The following is a 19485-nucleotide window of genomic DNA, read 5'->3' on the forward strand; positions in this document are numbered from 1 at the left end:
GGAAATCATTTTTTCTATGTGTTAAGTCAATTTACATTTCTTTTCATTTCAGATATTATGAGAGTACACACACTTTGGTTTCGTAAATTGCCTTTGCACCACCAAGTCAGAGTTATAATCATGCCCATCCCCCAGACAGAGCACACTGCACCTGTTAGAGGTGAATTTACCCATCCCCCTTCTCCCCCTTCTCACTCTTGTCTTTTTTTCCTTTGGGTAAAAACCCAGAAGTGGGATTGCTGGATCAAATGGTAGTTCTACTTTTAGTACTTTGAGGTATCTCCATTCTTGATATGACTTAAAAATTCATTTTGAATTTTGTCATATTATTTTGCTATTTTTAATGAATATATTTACAAATAAAGAGCAAATCTAAAATGATGTATATAAAATAAATACAATTGATTTATATGATCCTTTTATTACTGTTTGTTTATAGTTCCAAATATTGTACCATTTCTATTTTTGTTTCCATGACTAATTAAGCCTAATATTATATGTGTTTATCCTAATAATTTATATATAACATTACTTATAACATATATTTTATCCTATCATATATCTTAATATTATATACATATATATGTATATATGCTATATACATATATATGCTATATACATATATAATATATATGTACATATAATACATATGTACATATTATATGTATTATATGTATATAATATACATATAATATATATGTATATGCTATATACATATATATGCATTTTCAACAGTGTTTCTTGGTTCTTTATTATGATCTACAATAAAATTTTCTTTTTACATCTCACTCCTCTCTCCTTGTTTTTTGTTTTTTTCTTCATCATTCAATTTAGTAAATAATATTAATAGCTTGTTGCTTATTTTCTTAAATATGCTTACATTTCTACCTGTTAATCTGTCAGTTAGAATGATATATTTATTTCCACATATTAACTAAGAAAATTGATGAACTTATTTTATTTTTCACATTCTTTTCTCCAGTTTTTCTTTTTTTTATCTCCTCTACTCTCCCCCGACTTCTCTATATAACATTTGCACTTACTTAGTTTCAATCTTCTGACTGCAGATTATTTTAGTTTACTATGTCCATCATATTTTATGACAATAGTGACAGGTATATTTCTTCCCTTTTAATCCATATAATTTTTGTCTTTTGTCTAATTTAAAGATCACCAAGGCCGGGCGTGGTGGCTCACACCTGTGATCCTAGCACTCTGGGAGGCTGAGGTGGGAGGATTGCTCGAGGTCAGGAGTTCGAATCCAGCCTGAGCAAGAGCGAGACCCCGTCTCTACTATAAATAGAAATTAATTGGCCAACTAATATATATGTAGAAAAAATTGACCAGGCATGGTGGCACATGCCTGTAGTCCCAGCTACTTGGGAGGCTGAGGCAGCAGGATTGCTTGAGCCCAGGAGTTTGAGGTTGGTGTGAGTTAGGCTGACACCACGGCACTCACTCACTCTAGCCTGGGCAACAAAGGGAGACTCTGTCTCAAAAAAAAAAAAAAAATCACCAGTAGAGGATTTTGTATTTTTTTGGTTTTCCCTTTTTAAAAAAAGGAAAGAGAAAGGGGAAGGGATTATAGGTATTGTCTAATTCCTGATCTCATAGAAAAAACATTCAATAAATTACTATTAGTCATCGAAATTTTGAATTCCAGAATTTTTACTCGATTCTCTTTTTTATAAGTACTTTGAGATATAATTTATATAACACAAATCTATGCTTGTAAAGTATACAGTTTAATGTACATAATATTTTCAAGGTTCATTTATGTTGTAGTATGTGTCAGCAATTCATTATTTTTTATTGTTAAACAATATCTCACTGTTTGGATATACCACATTTATTTATTCACTTAGCAGTTCATGGACGTTTGAAATGTGTCAAACCAAAATAAGTGACTTAGGCAAAGACTTGATCAATAGAGGTTTATTAAGACAAAGTTGAGGATGTGACTGGGAAAAATACAAGCCACAAACAGATCTGTGGCTGTTTTTCTGAAGGGGAATGAATTTAGGAACTTCAGTATTTAAAGGGGGATAGGGAAGACAGAAAGAAAAAACAGGCAAGGGGTAGATGTGTAGTGGGACAAAATGGTTACATTTTTGTGAGACCCAGGAAAATCTACATTTTACGTGAGGTTAGGTGACTGTTAGAAGAGAAAAAGGAAGTAAAGAAGCATCAATTATGTACATGTCCCTGGATAGGTGGCATAATCTCTGATCTTGTCTCTGTTCTTCGCTTGTGAAAATCAATTTGCAATGCATTATTAGTGTAGAATCAAACAGACTAGTTTTAGGAGCTAGCCATAGCCTTCAGACCTAAAGTTACAGTTTGCATGACATTGCTTATGAAAGATCGGTAAGGAATTTCCTTAATGAATAATCTGTGGGGCCAGTCCTTCACAGGTGCCTGAGGCTTTTAACTTGTCTTTTCCATAAGGAATTGTGAGGGTAGTCCTGAGATCTTTATTTTCTTTTGCAAATGTTTCCACTTTTTAGCTATTATTAATAACAGTTATGAAAATTTGTGTGCAAGTTTCTCTGTGGATATGGATTTTTAATACTCTTGGGTATACTATAATTGTCAGGCAATATAATTATTTTTTAATATTGTAAAGCATTGCCAAAATGTTTTCCAAAATATCCAAAGTGTTTAATATTTCCATATCATCTCCAAAACATGTTATTGTCTATAAATGTTTTTAATTTTAGCTATCCAATTGAGTATGAATGATACTTCAATGTAATTCTGGTTTGCATTTCCCTAATGACTAATGATGTGCATCTTTTATGTGTTTATTGGCCATTTATATACCTACTTTGAAAAATGTTTCTATTTAAATGCTTTGCCCTTCTGTAATTGGATTATTTGTCTTAATTGTTGAGTTGTAAGTGTTCTTTTATTTTCTGCATACAAATTCTTTATTGCATATATTAATTGTAAATATTTCTCCCATTTGTTAGATTGTCTATTTTTAAAAAAATTAATAGATTTTATTTTGTAGAGTTATCTTTAGAGAAAAATAGTATAGAAAATAGAAAGTTCCCTCTCCTGTGTCTATAGTTTCCCCTATTATGAACATCTTGCATTTGTATGGCACATTTGTTGCAATTGATGATCCAAAATTGACACGTACGTATTAAATGCAGTCCATTTTCTGCATTAGGGTTCATTCTTTGTGTTGTGCAATTCTATGGGTTTTGCCAAATGCATTTTGTCAGGTTGTGTTAAAATGTATCTGGGATTATTGTTTTATTCAGATGATTGCCATTAAAAAGATAATTTATTACAGTTCCCAAGAGGAAGGCAAGTCAGGCAGAGTCACATGGGAAAACACCGAGGTCAGTTGTAGGCAGAGAGAGAAAATTAGAAAAAGGCTGGAAAGTCTTACTGTAGTTTTTGTGGAAAGGAAAGTGAGGCAGTGTAAACATCCAGCCAGGTTTAAGATTGGCTAGTTTAAATCATTCCATCAGAATCCCAGTGTGTAGGAGCTGCCCCTAGCTAGCTACCTGAAGCCTGGGGCAATAAGGGAAGGGAATTAGAGCTACACCGAAGAACACAATAAAGCTGGTGGATAGGGAATGCGGTAACTGAATTGGTTAGTTAGCATATGTAAGGCAGGTACCAAGGACAATCCCTCTTAGAGTATCTAGCAATCTATTAACCCTAAGAGGGACAGCCCTTTCCTAGTCAGTAAGACCCCATGACAAAATATCAGACACAGAAACTGGAAAACATGGTTAATGTTACAGTATTATATAGAATCTTTTTCATTGCCCTAAAAATCTCCCCTGCTTCACTCTCTCACTTCCTCCAACCCCTAGCAACCATTGATCTTTTCACTGTCTCTATAGTTTTGTCTTTTTCAGAGTGTCATATCGCTAGATAACAGTATATAGCCTTCTCAGTATATTGCGTTCTTCCACAGCAATATGCATTTACGTTTCCTCTATGTATTTTCATGGCTTGATAACTCATTTATTTTTATTGTTTAATTATATGCCATTGCATGAAAGTACTGTGGTTTATTGATCCATTCACATATTGAAAGGCATTTTGGTTGCTTTCAATATTTGGCAATGAAATTGTCATAAACTTTCATGTGCGGGTTTTTGTGTGGACATAAGTTTTCAACTCATTTGGGTAAAACAATAAGCACCAATGGTGAACCATATGGTAAGAATATGTTTAGCTTTGCAAAATACTGCCAAACTTCCTTGCAAGGTGGCTGTACTGTTTTGCATTCCCAATAGCAATGAATTAGAATTCCTGTAGCTTCAATTCATTTCGGCATTTGGTATTGTTAATATTTTGGATTTCTGAAATTCTAAAAAGTGTTTAAGTATCTCTCTTTTTTTAATTTGTAATTTCATAAATGACATATTATGTTGAGTGTTTTTTCTTTTTTCTTTCTCTTTTTTTGCTATCTGCATATCTTCTTTGGTGATGTATCTGTTCAGACATTTTATCCACTTTTAAATGGGTTAAAAATCACATATTTGGGGGGCATTCACACACCTCTGCACATGTGTGCAGCATTCTGCATTTCAAAAATATATCAGAGCTATATGTATCATAATGTATATCAAAGACATCCAAAGAACTCTCCCTCTCTCCACTGAGTAGGAGAGAACCCAGAAAAGAACAGGAGAAACACAACTCTATCTGTCTTGAGTTGAGATAATAGGTTTTGGATGAGAAGGAACCACTATGAGAACTCTGACAACATGAAAACAAACAAGCTGGCTTGACACCCCCAAATGTTCATAATAGTTCACCAGCAATGGACTCCAACCCAAAGGAAATTGTCAACATGTCAGATATGGAAATAAGAATGTGATGGCAAATAAGATGAGTGGGATTGATAAAAAATTTGCATACCAACACACACATGCATTCTAACTGATGGGTGGATAAAGAAAATGAGGTGCTTATATACCATGAGGTACTAATCAGTCACAGTAAGTTATGAAATAATGTATTTTGCAGCAACTTGATGGAACTGGAGACAATTAGCATACGTGAAGTATCTCAGTAATAGAAAACAAATGCCACATAGTCTCACTTATAAGTGGAAGATAAATGAAATATACATATGGTCTTAAAGTGGTGTAATGGACATTGAAATTTAAGAAGGGGGAAGGGATAAAAATCTACCTATTGAGTACAATGTACACTATTCTGGTGATGGGTATGCTGAAAACTCTGGCTTCAGCATGATACAGCTCCTCCATGTAAAATAAAACACGTGTACCCTGTACATTTTTTAAAAGTAAAAAAAAAAAAAGAATAATATCGATCCTTTACATTATGATGTATATTTCCTCTTCAAATTTGTATGTTTATGTTGAAATTTAAATAATTACCTGTTTGACTAACAAACTAACACCTTTTAAATTTACCTCTTTTCCTTTTGATTATTTGTTTCATTGAAATTATTAGTTTATCTTGAGGTATAGATTACATTTAATCACCTTGTATAAAATATCAATTGCATTATTTCATAGCCAGCTGAAATATTTAAGTTGCAACTTCCTAGTTTTTACTTATCACTTCTTTAAATTGAGACTAATGCCTGATGATCTGAGGTGGAGCTGAGGTGGTAATGCTAGCACTGGGGAGTGGCTGCAAACACAGATTATAGTTGGCAGAGAGATTTGACTGCACAATAAATGTAATGCACCTGAATCATCCTGAAATCATACCCCTCCCTGCATTTCCCTGACCCTCCTCTTGGTCCATAGAAAAATCATCTTCCTTGGTCCTATCAGTGGATAGTCTGAACAACAGTATTTCATTGTTAAAACTCTTTAAACCCATCACCCTTTTACATCATCATAATAAAGTGTTTTCCACGTCAGTCAGCACAAATCAAATGGAATTAACTATAAGGAACCTTATTATCACACATCACTGAGAGTCCAAAGGAAATATAAATTTTAGGGTTGAATTAACTATGAAGAATTTCTTTTGGCTCATTTCTATATGATTCTTGCTGTATCCTAAGGCTAGTAGTCAAATGTCTCACACTTGTGAAGAACAATATTCAAAAACAGACAAACAAAAAGAGTATTTTGTCTCTTTTGGAGAGCTATCAGGCTTAAAAAAAAATCACAAAGAACACAGGAAAATAATTTCTATCTAAAGACAGCATTTACTTAGTTCTATGACCCTGAAACAAGAAAGATAAGATGACCATGAACAGCTTTGGCTAGTCACAGCACACACTGTGCTGAAACCTACTTCCAACATACAGGAAAAGTAGTGGAAGAGACCTTGTGGAGACAAGACCTATGTTCACTAAAACTCTTTTTGGTATTTATAACACATATTAACATAATAAAAGTCCTGAGAACTCCTAAAATAAAGAAGCTTGTTTAATTTCAAACTCTAATTAATATTTTCATTAATTATGTAACTAAGATTTCTTGTTTCCTAGCCTAGCTATAAGCATAGTAAGCATATAAACATAGTAAGACACAAATATTTCCATTGCAAAAATTTGGAGATATTTTGTTCTATCTTAATAATTTTCAAAATAAATTATAGGAAATAGCAATTGCTTCCTAATATGCACACATACACACACACAAAAAAAACACCACTGCACAAATATTGGCAGAATTCTGCAAGATCTGTGGCTAAAGGGTTTAGAAGTTATTTATCATTTGGTAATAGCACATCATTAAATTGGTATAGTGACCAAAATACATGTGAGCAGTTTTCTGACTAAACCTAGATGAAATTGCAATGATTTAAGAAGGGTCAATTATTAAGAAATTTGGGGAGAAATTTTGCAAAACTAATTTAAAATTATCTGTCATTAAATCTGTTCACCTTCATCATCTCAACTAATATTCTTTTATTTTTTCATATATGTATTTGACATTGTATTATTAGACTCAATCAACAAATTTTACCCAGCATGCCATCTACTCATTGTCTAAAATCTGTCAAGAAAATAAATCTAGGAATAGCGAAGTGTTTGAACTTGCCATGATTTGAATGTACAAAAATATGTCACATTCACACAGTGCTTTTTGCATATGTTACCTGATTTGATACAGTAATCTTATAAAGTGAATATTATTGTCACTGTTTTAGAATTAAAGACCATTAAGCCACATTACTTTTATTTTCAAAGGCAAAAAATCATGAAAATAAAGGTAATAAAGACCTATAAAAATCAGGTCTCTTATAAGTTCTAGATGCAGAACTAACAGATTCTTTGAACAAATAAACATTTTTAATACCTGACCACAGTTCATCCACAAGCTCTAAAATTAAGATGAAAACTCTTCTGAAACTCAGAACATTAGCATACCTGATACCTTTCACCTAGAATGCTAACAATTTATATGTAATATTTATATATAAAAACAATGATTAAAATAAAAACATGTAATGATAATGATTTTCTATTGATCACATACCATATAATAGATGCCTTATGCACATTACACATTATTTTCACAACAACCCTCCGGGGTTGGTATCATTATCTATCCAATGATAACTGAGATTCAGAGACTTTAGAAATTTATTTAACTCATTAGATTTAAAAGTGAAGATGTATAAAAATTTACTCTGACAAGATAAATCCTTGCTCTAGAATAGCAGTTTATCAGTAAACTATCAAATAATATGACTTTTAAATTAAACTTTGATTAATTTATCAATTAGTTACAATTTTAAAAGAGGTAATTTAAAGAAAATACCTAATGTTTCCACGTGGTTTGGACCTAGGTAGGTTAACTAGGGTTTCTTTTTACCCTCAGCACTATTGATATTTTGGAGCAGATAATATTTGTGTGTGTGGGTTGGAACCGCTGCCTGTGCATTTTGGGACGTTTAACAGCATCCCAGCTTACTCACTACATGCCAGTAGAAAATCCTCCTCTCGGTTGTGACAACCAATAATATCTTGAGATACTGGCAATTGTCCCATAGGGGCCAAATAATTTCTTTGATAACCATGTGTAATACTTGTTATAGATAGAAGAAAGAAAATTATACAGTATAGATTAACAATAAGATGAGAGGGAAGAAAGGAGACAGAAAAATGATAATAGAACAGAAAGAGAAAAGGCTATTATTAGAGAAAAAATGAAATATAAAAAATTTGGTAGGAGTAAATGATAGTCAAATAAAAACTGATAGGATTATTTCCACATGTTTAAGATTTGAATGAGGACTTTTCAGGATTTGCTGTACATTTGTATTTACAAAGATTCTTGAAAAAAGTCAAATTCCAGATTCCAAATGGCAGAAATTCTAATTCAGTCTGTCATTCTAACAACAGTAGACCCTGGGTAATTCACTAGTTAGAATAGGAATGCTGTGAAAGGAGTCCATTTGAGTACAGAAAGTTCTTACTTAACATCTTCAATAGGTTCTTGGAAACTGTAATTTTAAGTAAAATGACATATAAAGAAACCAATTTTACCATAGACTAATCGATCAAAAACAAGAATTAAGTTCCTATGATATATTTCTGGTCATAAAAGCAGCACCATATTTCTAAGTAAACACCAAAACACAGTGAATGTGAGCTATACATATATTCAAGAAAGATAATGAAAAACAAGATAATTATTCACTCAATTTAGTTCACAGTGGCAGGTGGCCAGAACCTATTCCAGCAAGTCAGAAAGCAAGGTGGGAATCAACCTGGGCATGATAAAACCATTCCATCACAGGGTGCAAACCACACACACTTACAGACACTCAGACTGGGGCAATTTAGACATCCCAATTAACTTAATGCATACCTCTTTGAAATGTGGGAGGAAACCAGAGAAAATACATGCAGACATAGGGACAATGTGCAAACTGTACACAAACAGTGGCCCTAGACAGAAATAAGATTTTTTCCCCTCATCAAACGATATTGAACAAAAGAACAGTATTCAAGGACCTTCTGTATTCTGGTTTTAGATATCAGCATTTTTTGCAATTCATGGAATCTTGTAAATTGCTGAAATATTCAGTTAAAAATACTTAGACTACCAGTTACAAGGTAGAAATCACTGAGCAAAAATCTCATTTTAGAGAAGAGAAAATTAACATGAAGTGTTAACATGAAAATTAACATGAAATTAACATGAAAATGGGTACTGTAAGTTCTCCTTCCTGAAACAGAGACCACCTGAGGGAAAATAGATTCCTTATAACTCTCTCACTTGTAAATTGGTTGATTCAATAGATGTGGCACCTAAGTTTATTAGAAAATTATATATCTATTCTTCTCCTGGGATACTACGGCTATTTTAAATATATTTTATATATATTATTAATGATATGGGATAATGATAGCAAAATATTTTTAAGTGAGTAAAAGTAAGATGCAAAGTAACATATAGCATAAGATTTGATAATAAATCATTGTAAAGAATTAAAATCATCACACTTTAAATTGAAATTAGTGTTGAAAATCCTCTAGGAAGGATTAACACATTTGATTTTTTTCTTTAGGAAGCAAAGGAAGAGTAAATTTGATAATTATGATAGATTTAAGGAAAAGAAAATAATGATCTGTTTCCTTTAACTCTTCCTGTTGCAAGTGACAAATAATCTATCTCAAACCAATTTATGCAAACAAGTAAATCTATCTTTCGATATTACTTAAAAGTATAAGACTTGGTCTACTTTTAGGCCCAATATATTGCTAATAAAATTTTCTTTAATGAAACACTGAAGAAAACAACCTTATTCTTTTCCTTTTTTTTTAGTAAAGAACATCTATCAGATCTCCACATCATATATTACCAATGAAGCAATCCTCTTAAAATCAAGTGTAAATTAATGATCTAGACATTGATATTATTTTTATTTTGTTTCTCGACAATGAAGTAGAGAAAAATTGAAAAGATGTTAAAATAATGAAAATAAAAATGTTATAATGTTCATAATTTGCAGATAAAACTTATTTTCTAAACATTCAATAAAATCAATTACAAAGCTTATGAAAATTAGCAAGTAAATTAGATAAGATGACCAGATACTAAGAAAATTTTTATAGTCAATATCTTGCCTATAAGCCAGCATCAATGATGTTTAAATTTAAATGATGTATATAATTGCTTGATGATTTGACTATTTTTAAGCTCTCCATATACATATGTATTGTTTTTATTTAAGACATTCACTTTTATTTATTAGTATTGTTTCCTTAAGTACTTATTTTTGTTTGTGATTTTTGGGTCTCTCTTGTATGATATTTACTTTCATCAAATATTTGGAGATCCTTGTTGTTTTTATCTTTTTTGGCAATCCTTTCACCAGAGCATACTCTGAATTAGACATTCAGACAATTGAGACATAGAGATAAGATCTTTTATCCGTTGTTCTGCACTTGTTTCCTAGGGGTTCCTTTCCTTTCTTGGAGTTTCTATTATTTTCACCCAGGAATAAATATTGCAATTTGCTGTTCATCCCACGTGGACAAGGTGAAAGAGTCTCACTTTCCCAGCTGCTCTAAATGAAGTAATTATCTTTTAAATCCCCTCATACATTTTGTATTAGTAGATTCTAATCTTGAATCACTCTCAAATCCTTAGTAGTCCTTTCCCATTAATGCTCCTGGCTATGATTTCCTCTGGTCTTGTTTCTCTATCAAACTATTCACATATGCTTCATAATTTTAATGAATATTTAAAAAAAATTTCAGTCTATCAATTGACCTAGAAAATATTTCAAAAACAAATTATATGTAAGCATGCATGTATACATGTATGTGTGCATGTAATTATGGCCACATACATATACAAATATATCTATATTAATACACACCCACACATATACACATAGTCACATGAGTATGTACATACATAACACATATGCAAACATACATAAACATATGTATGCATCTATGAATACTCAAATATACATTCTGATATGTTCATTTATATATGCATGCATATGGTCAAAATGTACATGTATACAATATATATTATCTATAATTATACCTTATGTATGCATATGATTATGTACATACTAATATCTGTAGTCACACATATTTATCTCTTTCTATATATATGCATCATATGCAAATACATATATAGAGGCCTAAATACACATTTATGTAAGCCTATTTATGTGCATTATGTATATGAATGTACATATACTGTACACACTGGGACATGCATATATATGTATATACATATATTTACTCATAGGCATACATCCATATTATAAAGATATTCACACATATTTAAAATTAATTTGTACCTCTATATGCCCATATAAGCACATACATATGCATATATATACAGGTATGATGAAATGAAATTCCATGTACAAATTCAGAATAGGTATCTTACTGGAAAATATATTGTTAATATGGATTTATGTTATAAATATAGCTCCTTGATATCAGTTAAATGGTTTTATCCTATTATATTATATTGTTGTCTAATAATGTTTAGATTCAAATCTCTGTTAATATTCATTTTCTTCTGATATTTACTACAATATGTGATTTCATTCAAAGGCTGAGTCCTAAAGTCACATTACATGGGACACTAGGAGTTGTAACTGTTGTTCTTGTATAACAGTATCTTAAGGATTTAACGAGTAAGATAAGCAAAGCACACAGGGAGTGTCTTCCATTTAGGAATTACTCATTAATTTTAGGCTATTACTGTAACTATTGTTGCCTATCTGTCTACCTACCAACTATGTTTTATTTATCTAAATTTCCTTGTGATTAATAGTCTCCCTACATTATATTTTATAGTAATTTTATTGAAAATTTACAGTAATTTAAAATTCTTTGTTTACTTGGCTTTACTTTTTCTTAACATTATTTCCTTAAAATTAATGGGCAAAGTGCTGTATTCCTGAACTTCAGTGAAACAACTTGAATATTCTTTTCTCCAAATCATCCTGTCCTCAGCATCCTCAATTTAAAGTCTCAGTGCAAGAAGCCACAGCTGCTGAACATTGTTGTTTTCCTGCTGATTCTGTTTTTGTTTCATTTTTCTCCTAAAAAGAATGACAATGAGATTTCTTTCTGCTACACTAGGATACCCATATGTAAGAAATTAGTTTATGTAGGAAATCTGCATGTTATCACTATGGAACGCCATAAAAGAGAAAGAGAGCAGTAAGCCGACCATCCTCAGCTAAGTAAACAAACAATAAGAATCCAGAAAAAAAGGAGTAATCATGGTTATATTTTGCAAAATAAAGCAGGAAGTAGAGGTGTTTGATTTACATAGTAGCAGTGCTTTAATAATCCTCGTGTGCTGGGTATGTGACTGTTTCAGAAAACATAAGAAAGAACCATCAGACTTGGGTTAAGTTCTCAGGTGGGAGGGACTTAGTGCAACCAGGACCTTAGGAAATGTTTGGCTTTTATTATGAATTAAAGACTTAAATGTGATACTTAAAACTGTAAAACTCCTTGATTAAAACAGAGGGGAAAAACTTCTTGTCATTGTTTTTGGCAATGATTACTTGGATTTGACACCAAAAGCACAGGCAGCAAAAGCACAAATAAACATGTGGTACTACAGTAAACCAAAAATCTTCTGCACAGCCACGGAAACAATCAACAAAGTGAAAAGGCAACTTATGGAATATAATAAAATATTTGCAAATTATCTATCTGAAAAGGAGTTAATATCAAAATATATAAGAATCTTCTACAACTCAGTAGCAAACAAAACAAAACAAACAAGCCAAAATAAATAACCCAATTAAAAGATGGGCCAAGGACTTGAATAGATATTTCTCTGAAGAAGACATAAAAATGGGCAACAGGTATATGAAAGGGTGCTCAATATCACAAGGCATCAGGGAAATGTAAATCATAACCACAATGAGATATCACCTCATTCCTACTAGGATGGCTATTATAAAACAAACAGAAACAAACAAATTAGTGGAAATCAAGCAGGGTCTGTGGTGGGGGGGACTGGGAGATGGGTGAAAACCTACCTAATGGGTACAGTGAACACTATCTGGGTGACGGACACACTTATAACCCTGACTCAAGCATGAAAAAAGTGATCCATGTAACCTAAAACATTTGTACCCCCATAATATTTTGAAATAATAAAAAAATATTGTCAAGGATGTGGAGAAAAAAAAATCCTTATGTACTGTTGATGGTTGCTGAGAATGTAGAATGATGTAGCTACTATGGAAAACAGTGTGGAAGTTCCTCAAAAAATTAATAATAGACCTACTATGTGATCCAGCAGTCTCATTTCTGGTATGTATCCAAACAAATTGATATCTGGATCTCAAAGAGATATCTGCACCCCCATGTTTATATAGTGTTATTTGTAATAGCCAAGATACAGAATCAAACAGAGTGTCCATCAACAAATCAATGGATAAAGAAAATGTGGTATATTTGGAATACAGTGGAATATTATTTATCCTTACAAAAAGAAATCCTATCATTTGCAAAAACATGGATGAACCTAGAGGATATTATGATAAGTGAAATAAACTGGTCACATAAGTACAAATACTGCATAATTCTACCTATATGAAGTATCTAAAATAGTCAAACTCATAGCATCAGAGAATGGATGGTGGTTGTCAGGGGGTGGGGGGAAAGAGAAATGACTGTAAAATTTCAGTTATGCAAATGAATAAGTTCTAGAGACCCACTATACAATATAGTACCAATAGTCAACAATACTGTATTGTGCATTTTTAAATATATTAAAAGAACAGATCTCATGTTAAGTGACCTTATCATCAAAAAATTAAAAACTCAAAAATGAAACCCCTTTACTGCACATACACAAGAATGCAAAGTAATTTTTGGAAGTGATGGATACATTTACTACTTTTTGGTGATGATATCTTAAGTGTATGCATGTGTGCAAACTCATCAGAATGTATACATTAAAATATGTGTATTTTTTTAATCTAAATTATGCTACAATAAAGGTTAAAAATCAAATGTTTATTTGTTATCTTAAAACTAACGTCTTAAAACTAACAATCTTAAAATTAACGGTCAATTATATATCTTCATTATAAGTATTAATTGAGTGCAGCTTCCCAGAATCAGAAGCAAGATATATAAGTGAAAATTTGGGGGGAAAATGGCAATTCTTTTCAATCTGCTTATTCTAATAAGAGAGTTTGTCATCCAATAGACAAAGATAATCATGAGAGATCAAAAGTTTAAATAAAATAAACTATGTGAAAGATCTAGCACAGAAGAAAAAATGTTTTCTTTATGAATATTTTCTCTTCCTACTCAATTTTCTGAATAAATAAGCAAAAACTCCCTAATGTTTAAGTATTTTACTCTGGGGAAATGAGGAGTTGAAAATATTTGATGGGTGTATTATGGGCCTATTCAGTGAATCACAGGTGAAGAAAAGTTTTCCACCACATGGCATCCATTCACGCAACTCTAGTATTGCCTTTGGGCTTAAACTGATTAGAACTGAGGCAGCGCTATAATTAATGGCTTGGTAAATTTCAGTATGTAAACTAGCATAAATAATTCTAGTTTTATACTTTTGACATTTTTTCTTTCTTTACCCAGTGACTACAACTGGTTTTTCAAGATACCCAGCCCTCTACTGAATATTTACCTGGATTGTTTTATATAGTTTTACATCTATCTTATGATATATATATTATTTTTAATGATTTCCATTTGATATGTAAGGCCCCTTAATCATACAGAGTTGATGTGATACAGACAGGGTTATAAAACAAGTAAGAAGAGTCAGTCAAATTTAGATCTGTCTGACTCCAGAGTATAAGAATCCAAAAACCAACATGATTCTCATCTAGCACAATACAGAATAGTTTCTATAGTGTACCCATCATCCATTTTGTGTTGTTTCGCCTAGAAGATTTTTAAAGTAAGTCCTCTTTGATTGTAAACCTCTTTGTCTTTTTATATTCTGCTTATCAATTATAAATTCAAGATAATTTTTCAGTTTATAATAATAGCATTATTCCGATGTCCTCACTGATATTGTAGATTGGGTTGACAGTATGAAGAAGCATCGTGCTCTATTCGACAGCCTCTTTAGAAAAGAGTATTATTTTCACATGCAAATGCAATGTTTCATGGTGCAGCTTGGGCAAAGAAGTGCTTTGTTCAACATTTGAAATTGTATTTGAAATTTTAAAATTTATTGTTTTTTCTTCAAGTAAAAGAAACCCATAAGATTACACAATGTATTTATAATTATTATGTCTGAAAGTTTTCTCCTATCAAGGTCATAGGCTTTGGAGTCAAACATAATTGGATTTAACTATTAACTCTATTAAGTACTGCTTTTGTAATTCAGAGCAATTTGTTGAACCTGGGTTTTTTTTCACTAATTTGTATATTCAATATGTTAACATTTTAAATATTAAAAATATTGATGATAGCAATCGCTATTATTTCACCACAACTTATCTGATTTAATTAGCATTTTAACATGGTAAATAGTATTTTCATTATTTTCCAGTGGAAACAAAGTTAGGAAGTAACTTTACTAATATTTTTAGTAAATCTCAGCCAGTAGATTTAAACCCAAGTACACTAGTTTGCTAGGGCTGCCATAGCAAAATACCGCAGACTGGGTGGCTTAAAAAACAGATATTTATTTCTCACAATTCTTCAGGCTTGAAGTCCAAGAAATTTGCAGCTTTGGTTCCTCCTGAGGCCTCTCTCCTTGGCTTACAGATGACTGCCTTCTAACTGTGTCCTCACACGATATTTCATCTGCATCCGTGATGTCCTCAGGTCTGTTCCAATCTCCTCTTCCTCTGAGAACATCAGTTAGACTGGATTAGGTCTCACTCTAACAACTTCATCTTAACTCAGTTACCACTTTAAAGACCCGATCTCTAAATTCAGGCACATGCTGAGGTACTGGGGTTTGAGACTGCCACATATCAGTGGGGGAGGATACAAGTTAGTTTCTAATTTCAAAACATGTTTCCAATAAGCTAAGAAGATGCTGTCTTCTACAAATATAGAAACTGGTTAATGCAAAACTCAAAAATCAAATTTAAAATAAGCGAAGTTTTTAAAAACCCAAGTTTATGTCCATCTTATCAGGCAGAAGAATTCTGAACACTTGCCAGAAAATGTATTATTATTATTTATCTTTCTTTTTTTCTCATCTTTCTTCATCCTCTTCTTCCTGATTTCTTCCCCCTTCTTGTTTTCTTTTCCTTTCTTCACCATAATTTCCTCATGAGACTAATTATGTGGTGGATACATTCAAATTCTTTCTTTCTTATTTTTTAGCTCTTATTTCCTCACAGCAAACCTATAATGTAGGAATTGTTAAAGAAAAATTGCACCAGACACTTGTAATAAATAACAAGGAAGACTTTACTGAAGACTATCACAGTAAGGGATAAGAGAGAGAGACTATTTTAATCAGAGATAATTCGGGGAAGTTGAATTCCTCTTCACTGAAATAAAGGGTGGGAACAATTTTAAACACTGGATTGAGCTAATGGAGCCGTACTGGAGGAAGTTAAGGTTCAAGTTGGTTAGTGTGATGAAGCCATCTATGTTTGCTAATTGTCACTTATAGAAGTCAGAATCCGACCCTCCCACAGAGACTAAGAGATTGTAGTTCTATCTTCCTTGACATATTCCAAAGAGATGGCTCCCAGTTCCTCCAGGAAAGACATTCCTAAATTGTTGATGGTTTATATCTCAAAGGAGTAAAGAAAGAATTTATGACTACAAATTTTGTAAAGTAATTGGTCTAAGAAAAGAGAGGTCAGAGGCCCATATTTAGGAAGAAGCTTATCTAAAGTTTAGTGAAGCTGAGGGGGATGTTAAAGCTGTCTTGGTCAGTATTACTAATACTATCATTTCCATTTTTCGGGTGAGAAAACTGTGGCCAGCCCAGAGATTAAGCAGTTACTCAAGTTCTCACGTAGACTAAGAGTTAAATCAGGATTTTGATGTAGATAGTCTGGCTCTAGAATCATTGCTCTTAACTCCTACTCTGTATTGTCTCTTCTTTGAAAGATGAGAATGTCCCAGATGAGCCAATACACATACCAACATCTGTCCAATATGCAAAATAGCAAGATTAAGCTCTGTTCAATATGCAGAATAGCAAGATTATTATATCATATGAGATAGCAAACCACTCATTGTACTCCATTTACCCAATATTCCTTAGGAATGAGACTAGGAAGACATTCAAGACTTTAGAAATTCAGAGGATATGCTAATGCTATGCCTACTAGAGCAGATGCTTAACTGAGAAAAAGACTGGGATGGAGAAGAGAATAAATTGTGAGCAAGGTAGAGATCTCCTTTTCAGGAATAAAGACATCAAAAAGATTGGGTACTACATTATATGGTAAGATAAGTGTTAGCCAGTATTCTAGAACTGTTCAGATGATGGGGAAACTTTGGACAAACGACTTTGGGTAAACTAGGCATACATCTGGGGAGACTGGATTCACACATGAGGTTACATTGTTAGTAGAGCATAATTTCCCCACCATTGGGATTTGATGGTTGTAATGACGGAAGTATAAATATTAATATATTCATTAATGTACAAAATGTAAACATTTTGGATTCTGTTATATGAATCTGAAGAGGCTGACTTTTCAAACTGCAAACTCTATTTCTTTGGTGGAGTGATAGTTTAAATCTTGTTCAGTTCTTAAATCATCCAATTGGCTGCTTAGAGTTTGCCTCATGAATTGATGGTTCAGGTTTCAGTGGATATTTGGATGGAATTTATTCATATTAATTTTGGTTCCTTCTCTCTGGCCCTTTCTCTCCTTTCTTCCTTTCTCTCTCTCTCTCTCTCTCTCTCTCTTTTTCCTCTTTCTCTCTTTTCTAGAATTTCCCCACCTCATTATTCAATACCTATAGTTTCTATGAACTCTATCCTCTGGATCTTCAAGCCACCAAAAAACTGCAGTTTTTTCTCTGAGTTGTAATTGCTACACATGGCAGAGGTGGGGGTATAATCTCATGCTAAGATCCTGAAAACCTACCCAGTATCTTTTTTTTCCTCTTCCAATTATCAGCTCTGCCTGCTTTTGTTTATTCTCCAGTGTCTCCAAGTAGGCTTTATGCTTTGTTCTGTTGTTTAGAATTTATAATTATTACCTATGAAGACTTGATCAGTATTATCATATCAGCTACAAGGAAGTGAGTTGTCTAGATTATTGATTTAATATTAAAATATGTTTGTTATTCTACATGATAATTGTATTTTTGTTATGTATCAATTGAGAAAAAGCAAAAGATTAAAGGCTACTTGAATCTTGTAAATTTAAAAAAATATTTAGATGTCATTAATCATTTTACATACACATACTTTAAAGATACTATGCATGAAATATATTATTTTGTGCAAAAATAAATCTAGTTCTTCCCAGATGTCTTTAGATACATATTATAAAATATTGAATAATTTGATGTCCTGAGTCTCTTTACACAATAAAACTCAATGGTAATTTTTTTTTTTTTTGAGTTATCGCTTGTTGTCATCACCTTTACCATCTTGGTGATGGTTAATGAGTTCGGAAAAGAAAAGAGTAGGTGGCAGGGCTGTGACCATTTTGTCAGGCTACAGTCTTATAGAAAAAAACTAGTATTTTCAGTGCTCTAAGAAACAAGCCTGAGAAATCTTTCTTCTTGATTTATCTATTGCTTTTTTTTTTGCATTCTCTCTATCAAAATAGAGAATGATTTTAGCTTTAATTACATTTATTTATTACTACATTTTTGCATCTTGAGTGGCAGTTGGCATTCAGAGCTTCTACTTGTTTTAGCCTTTATTGTTACTTCATATATACTGCACAGCTAATGTTTTAGTCATTTTAATGACAAATATTATATACAGTGTTAGTTTGAACATATATGAACTTTAGGCCTGCCTAGAGGGTTGTTGCAATTCTTTTTTTACCAGTTCTAATCATAAAACAATGTGAGGATAACATATTATTTTATAAAATCTTGTAACCACATCAAGAGTCTTTGGTAGAAAATCTGTCCTGTTCTCTAGAGTGTTATAATATTTTCATAAAATTGTGCTTAAAATCTCTCTGTATAAAGAGCAAAAATTACAATCTCTGGAGTCTGAAAAAATTGAGTTTGAAACATGGTTTTGCCATTAACTAATTTTGTTTTTGTTTTTGTTTTTGTTTTACTTTCTGGAAATTATCAATCTCTCTGAAGTTCAAAGGGAATGGATTTAATATTTATTGATGTTTCATCATGTGCTAGTCTTTATGCTATTTTGTTTGATTATCAAAACAAATACAAAATTTGTATTCTTATTAGGTGTGCATGTGCACATTTAACTGAACATAAGAATGGTTAAATGATCTCTCCTAACTTATAAATATCACATATGAAGACCTTAAATGTTGAATTTAAGTATTTCTCTCCAAAATAAGTACATTTTATATGTGCCATGTTGCTTCCATATCCTATTAAAATTAAAATAAGTTTATTATATAAATGTATGGGAGATTGCCCATGCTTATTAAATGTTT

Source organism: Microcebus murinus, chromosome 12 (assembly GCF_040939455.1).
Source record: "Microcebus murinus isolate Inina chromosome 12, M.murinus_Inina_mat1.0, whole genome shotgun sequence".
In the NCBI taxonomy this organism is placed as follows: domain Eukaryota; kingdom Metazoa; phylum Chordata; class Mammalia; order Primates; family Cheirogaleidae; genus Microcebus; species Microcebus murinus.